Genomic DNA, 6,336 nt, shown 5'->3' with positions numbered 1-6,336 from the left:
GAAGTCGGTTAAACAGCGAAATAAAAAGTTATTTCCTGATTGTTTCACAGTGATTACGTTGAACACAAACAAACAGCTCCTCATCCTGTCTGAATTATGATCCATCCATCGTTAGTTTCGGTCTTTTTTTCGTGGGATTTTACTATAAATAAAATCCAGATTATCAGCACACGTTGAATTACGGTTTCATAAAGTCAGTTAGTGACTGAAAAGAAGAACATTTAAGTTAAGTTTCAGTTTAACAGTGACCTTTTCTTTTAGAGAAATGCTGCCCGGTAGATGTAAATATAAAAAACAGTACATTGACCTGCAGTGAATGCTCAGACAGACTAAATGTAACATTTCAATCATCACCACGTGTACAGTGACGTCGACATACATGCCCGTACAGCTGTTGTAAATATCTCTTTTGTTGAACTACTTTGGGAGGAGGGGCTTATTTATTATCTTTTTGTGGATAAAAAAAAAAAAACTTCTTTCACTGGAATGACTTAAAGGGAGCGAGGTGTCATTCGATCTCTCTGCCTTCTTCTTATAGTTTCACAGCGAACGCTGGGTTTGATTTTTTAAGAGATCAAATGAAGTGTGTTTGATGTTTTTGTCTGCTCAGCATAAAATACACATTGCAAACACAAATATGCCTTTATGGTTGTATTTAAAACCTTTTTTTGTTTGTTTTTATTGGGTAATATGAGATTTTTTTTGCGCTCAGCACTCTTGGAGCTTAAATCGTCTTGTCTCTGTGGTGTGTAAATATTGCTGGACTCTGGCAGTGCTTTAAACACTGCGAGCTCTAAAATATGTCTGCTGGGTCACACTGGCTCTGTGGTCCGAGACATTATGGTCAAGATGTAAATAATACTTCTTCACCATGGGAACGGAAATCTTTCCATGGAGGGAAAATATGTAACTTAACTGATATATTGTGTTTTTTTGGATGGATCCAGGAACTGTTTATACTTTCAGTTTTCTTTTTTTCATGTGTATTAATATTTGAGTCATGAAACAGCAAATGTCAGCGAAACATTTTGTACTCAAACGTGTGAGATAATTGAAAATGACGCTTTCTCTCTGTTCTCTTAAAAAGTTTCTTTGTTCTTTTATTAACATGAAGTCATCGTTTATTTATTAGTCGCTAACGTCTTTGTCTTTAAACCTGCGAGACGAGACACATAAATGTATGTTTGAGTCTGTCCAGGGTATTAAAATATATCAACTCCTCCTCACATGCACAGTAACATCCATGAAATACTGTTTTTGTACAATTCCATCTTTTCTTTATTTCTTCTTTTGAACAATATCTCGTAAAAAAAAAAAGGTAAAAAACTGGCAGCTGCGGTTTACAGAATTTTACCGTAATAAATACGGTATAACCTTTTCTAATATTGCGGTGATAGGATACTGTACTGTTGATTTCATGTTTAAGGTTGTCGTTTCTTTCCATATTTTAAAATGTGATATAGATTTTACAAAATGGCAAACCATGACAGTAAAAAAACGTAAAACGGTGAAATTTTTTTGAATTTTACTGTTTATAAATACGGTATAAGTTTCAATTATATTACGGTAATAGTACTGTTGATTTTTATGTTTAAGGTTGCCATTTCATTCCATATTTTAAAATGTGATATAGATTTTACAATGAAAAACTGGGAAACCATGACAGTAAAAAAACGTAAAACGGTGAAATTTTTTTGAATTTTACTGTTTATAAATAGTTTTAATTATATTACGATAATAGTACTGTTGATTTCATGTTTAAGGTTGGCGTTTTAGTGAAAATATGCCATTAAGTATTAAAGTGTTTTACTGTATAATTAACCGTCTCTAATATAAAATACTACTTTACGACTGTGTTTTATGGAAACCAGAAAAACACAGTCATACTTCATGGCATTTTTTTACGGCCTTTTCCTGTCATGGTTTTTTTTTTTTTACAGTGCACATCAGCCGACCTTGACTAAAGTTAACAGGCAGGAGAAGCTTTTCCTCTTGACGACAGTTTATTTGTGAGTTTTTACTTTTACAAAAACTGAATTAAGACGTTATTAGAGAGCAGATTTACGAGTGACAAGACAAAGAAACTTAAAAAATTCGAACAGACACAAACGGTTGCACAATCAGCACACACACACACACAGTACAGTACAGTACCATCCACTTTCCTCTCTTTATCTCTCACCAGATTCCTCGTTGCATTCCTTGGCTCTCCTCTCCGGCAGATAAAAATGAACGTGTTTTCTTTCAGCCTCTCTCGACTCCCTTCGACTCTCTTCACTTCGGCTTCTTCTTCGCGCTCCTCTCATCCCTCTCTGTCCGTTCGATTATTTTTTATTTTTTTTTAGGTTAAAATCGGCTGTTATTGCTATTGTTATACGCTTCACAATAATAAAAGATCATGCTTTTTTTTAGGGAGGAAATCTGACAGCCGACAACACTCGCATATATGAAAACAATAACTTTTTTAAAAAATGCCTGAGCGCTCCAGTGTTTATGGAGAGAGAGAGAGAGAGAGCAGAAAACAGAGACAGAGACAGATGGAGGCAGAGATGGATAAAGACAGATACAGCAATGTTTCTTTTGTGAACTTTTATCACAAGTTTAGCCAAAGTGTTAGTGTAAATCAGACAACGTGTCCGATTCCCTCAGTGGAAATCCCCTGAAACTCCCCAGGGCTCTCGTGCTATATCTCAGCTGTCGGACAAGACCTAGGCCTATATCTCTCATCTCTGTGTGTGTGTGTGTGTGTGTGTGTGTGTGTGTGTGTGTGTGTTTTGGTGTTTCAGCCTCATGCCGCTCAAAGGCCTTTGAAGAGAGATAGCTGGTCAGTGTAACTGGAGTTTCGTCCACTTTCAGTAGTCACATTAGTCGCTGTATCTAAATGTTCTACTTAGAGCAGATACAGAAAACATGGATTAGGTCTTGAGGCCCACATACAAGTAAAATCTTGCTGAGGTCGCCAAGTCCAGTACATCAACCCCTCTTTGGTGCTCAGCCAATCAGAACATTTCATGTCATTATTTCAGCCTGTAAGCAACTAGTTCACCCTGAGAAGGTGCCAAAAGAAGCGACCAACGTGGTCCGCCATAGAGTTCAACCTGCAGAGAATTACCTGAGTCTGCAACTGTTTGACTAAAGATCTCCAGAAACCCACCGTACCCCACATGCTGTGTCTCGATTTCTGCACTCCCCATACTTACAAGAGTCCATAAGTGCATTCACTTTGTCAAATATGTCAACATGCATTACTGTGAGAACTGAAAATGGTCAAAAAGTTCAGCGTGGTCGACCTTCAAGGAAGCTGCTGCAGTGAATACCGCTACATACAATTCTACAGATGTGGATATGTTTTATATTTAGAATTTGACGCTCATTGTTGGGATTAATTCTCCACACGGTTGCACTTCGGCAAAGAAGAAGCAATAAAATGTTGCTATCGAAGCGTGCAAACTGAAATGTCCGAATCGAGACACAGCGAGATATCTGTGCTCAAAAGTTCAGGATACCAACTCAAATGACGATGATACGTCAGTGTTTGAATGTCAGCATTATTAACGCAACATTAACGTGACAAATCACTGGCCCAACGTTATCCATGAGAACATTTTAAAAGATTTGAAACATCGAGCCTTTAGAGCCACGCTCGTGACTTCTTCAAGTGTTTGCATCTCTTCAGGTTTCGTTATCTTGATATCTCGAGAAAATTCTCTCAGGATTTGTTATTTTGACTCAACGACTTAAAAACCTCGAGAAAACAAATTAAATTAACTCATTATCACGAGAAAACAGAGAAATTAAAATGTATGACCGCTTAGAGCTTCCGTACAAAAAGGATAGTCTGGCTTGTTTTGTTTTACGGCACTTTTGATGTTCCGGTTCGGTTTCGCCGCTCCGATCGACGTCATTTCATGTTTTCATTGAAAAGTTCTGAAGAAGCAGCTTCACACTTTACTGAGGTACTTTCATTTTTACTCTGTGCATGTGGATCAATTAAACTAATTAAACAAATAAATTAGATGTATTCATTTTGATGAAACTACCCAGCAGCATATAAGGAAGTTAAAAATTAGGCCCACCTTTACCAGATACAGCATGAAGTGCGATAAAATACTCTCAATTTTACTTTTATTCTTTTGTACTTTTAGTGAAGTGAGGTTTTAAACGCAGGACTTTTGCAGCACTGCCTCCTCCACCGTCACATTTTCCGTACAGACGTGTATCAGTTGTCTTATCTGACTCTGAGAATTGAAGTGAATCCAGAAGGTTGAACGTTTCCTTTAATTATTATATAATTGAAATGTTCCAAACCTTTGCTCTCGGGCTGAGAACACGCCAGCGTCTCATTTCCCACAATGATAAGGTAATACCTGAGAGAAGATGGATGCTCCGTCCACACAGGTGTTTTCAGTTATGGATCTTCTCCTGAGGACTGAGTGAGCGTTCACAGACGCGTCCACGTTGCACCTGTTCGGGCGGGACGACTCACACCTTCGCCATGTGATGCTTGAGATGAGTTAGAGCTGCTGTGCTCGTTAAATTAATGACAGGACCTGTGTTAATTACTGTATCATTCATGCTCACACAAGCTCTAAAGACACAATAAGCTGGATCCAGAATGAGGAACGTCCAAACATTTGAAATCATAGATCACGTTGATTGAACGCGTGTCCTGTCTGAAACTAAAGAAACAGAATAAATACAAAAAGAATTCATCTCGTCATCTTTTCCAGGAGAGAACCTTCAACACATCACAGGTGAACTGCAGCATCCTCATGTTTCATCAGCTGTACATCAGAATATTCATAAATAATCAGATATAATGTCGACGCACCTCCGTCCTCCCTTTACTCTCACATGTATTTAATATTTCATTTCTGTTTTTGATGTCGTCGTTGATGGATTTTTCTTTCTTTCTGTCATTTCCTTTCTCGTCTTTCTTTTCATTGTTCTGCCTGTTTGTTTGACCTTTGCTCTGAAAGCACCTTTTTTAAAGGTGCTATATAAATGTATTTATTTATTTATTCATTTTATTATCTATCAATCTATTTGTTTGTTTATTCTTATATCGTTTGTCTTTCCCTCTTTACCCTGATTATTTTTTTACTGGGTGTTACCGCAGAGGTCGGGGTACGTGTGCTTGCATGTGTCTATATTATTAATATTTACTGGGAAAAAAAACTACAAATGAATAAAAAAATAAATAAATACATAAAAATAATAATAATAATAATATAAATAGAATCCCATTTCAGGAAAACTGTAAACATTTAAACAAACTGTGATGATGTGAAGATTAAAATCCAACATTTAATTTAAAAAAAGACACAAACTGAATAAATGAGTTTGAATCTGATGCCAGATTAAAAACAATAAACTTCTTTTTAATAAGACATCGCTGCCTCATGTGACAGGATGTGAAGCTGAAGTGAAGCTCTGCCCTCTAGTGGGCAAACTCATACTGTGCCACTTCCTTTACTTCAGTTAAAGTTTAAAATATATGATAAATATTCGTGTTTGTTGACTGTAGGTGAGACGACACGAGGAAAGAGACAGAGGACGCGTTCTGCGGTCACGGCGTTCCTGATCTGTGCAAACACAGACGGGGAGACGGTGATGTTGTGGATGTTTAGGTCCTGGTACAGATCAGCACACCACACACACACACACACACACACACACACACACACACACACACACACACACACACACACACACACAGCTGCATTCCTTCACTTACTGTCAAAAACTCTGAGTCAAGTTGCTTCAGGAGGACAGAAAAGTCTCACAGTATTAAAAGCTGCTGAGTAAACAGAAAAACACGTCGTCCGTCTCTTTCATTCTTTCTTTCTTTCTTTGTTTCTTTCTTTCTTTCTTTCTTTCTTTCTTTCTTTCTTTCTTTCTTAACATTAACGTCACCATATTTAACCACTGGCGGCCCCGAGCGGCTCTGCGTTTAACATTTTGTGCCTCCGGGTCGGATTTGAAAAGGGAAATCTGTTTTATTGCTCCGTTGGCACAAAGAAAGAAAGAAGAAGAAGGTGATGTTCACCCTCCTCCTCCTCCTCCTCCTCCACCTCCTCCTCCTCTGGCTCAGACCGAGCTGACGCTTTGACAGTTCCTGGCAGCGGAGGACAGAAAGGAGTGAAAGGCCGATGGAAGAATCACTTCCAACATGGTTATCCTCGTCAGGACGGCCAAGAGAACAACACGGGGAACTCCAAGAAATGAAATGAGAGTGTTTGAGAAATGGACTTTTATTACGATTAAGTTCTGAAATAAACTAGCAATAAATATTTGAACATTTTCAAAGTAAATGTTCCAGTTTGAGCCAGACTT

The 6,336-nt window shown here is 37.9% G+C and overlaps 1 protein-coding gene across 1 annotated transcript in view; it reads right to left on the bottom strand.

The window, feature by feature from the left end:
• The window catches only part of herc56.1 (HECT and RLD domain containing E3 ubiquitin protein ligase 56.1), an 820,440-nt gene that overhangs the window by 801,232 nt on the left and 12,872 nt on the right, over positions 1-6,336 (bottom strand). The window lies entirely within an intron of this gene.

The sequence above is a fragment of the Larimichthys crocea genome, chromosome XX (genome assembly GCF_000972845.2).
Source record: "Larimichthys crocea isolate SSNF chromosome XX, L_crocea_2.0, whole genome shotgun sequence".
Lineage (NCBI taxonomy): Eukaryota > Metazoa > Chordata > Actinopteri > Sciaenidae > Larimichthys > Larimichthys crocea.
This window is presented reverse-complemented; position numbering and strand designations above follow the sequence as displayed.